The sequence below is a fragment of the Nanorana parkeri genome, unplaced genomic scaffold (assembly GCF_000935625.1).
Source record: "Nanorana parkeri isolate BGI_ZX_2015 unplaced genomic scaffold, ASM93562v1 scaffold1765, whole genome shotgun sequence".
Taxonomy (NCBI): Eukaryota; Metazoa; Chordata; class Amphibia; order Anura; family Dicroglossidae; genus Nanorana; species Nanorana parkeri.
In genome coordinates this window covers 239,043-239,555 of record NW_017308033.1, presented here as the reverse complement: position 1 = coordinate 239,555, position 513 = coordinate 239,043, and the positions used below count along the sequence as shown (strand labels likewise).

Here is a 513-nt window from a genome sequence, read left to right as displayed (position 1 = left end):
GCAGGTATGTTCCTTCCCCAATGCCTCATGGGATTTGTAGTTCCACCACAGCCGGAGGTTTGCTACCCCTGTTGTAGAGAGATAGTTCATCTCCATATTCCTCAGCAAGGCATTGTAGGGTCTGAGTCACAGTCAAGCTGATAAGATTTCCAAAATAGCAGAACTGAATGTGTCTTGTTTCATGTGATGCTTGTGTAAATTCTTAAAATCAGGGGCACACCGATACCGGTATTTCGGTATCAAGTACGAGTACCGATATTTTGTTTTCGGTACTCGCCAGTACCGGCGCGTCCGCTGGCATGAAGCTGCCTTCCCGAGCACTCAGGAAGCCGGACTGCGGGTAATGACACCATCCAGCCTCCTGATTGCTCGGGAAGCTGGCTCCATGATGTTTGACCGGTGTTCTATCACAGATTGTGACTGCGTTAGAATGTGTGACCGGTGACCCGATCACACATTCTTTTTTTTTTTTTTTTTTTTTTTTTTTGTTTATATAAAATAGGGGGGGGGAAA

The 513-nt window shown here is 46.2% G+C and overlaps 1 protein-coding gene across 1 annotated transcript in view; it reads left to right on the top strand.

Annotated features, from left to right (window-relative positions):
• DNAI1 (dynein axonemal intermediate chain 1) overlaps nucleotides 1-513 on the top strand; it is a 140,556-nt gene that overhangs the window by 8,498 nt on the left and 131,545 nt on the right. The gene's annotated exons all lie outside the window — the stretch shown is intronic.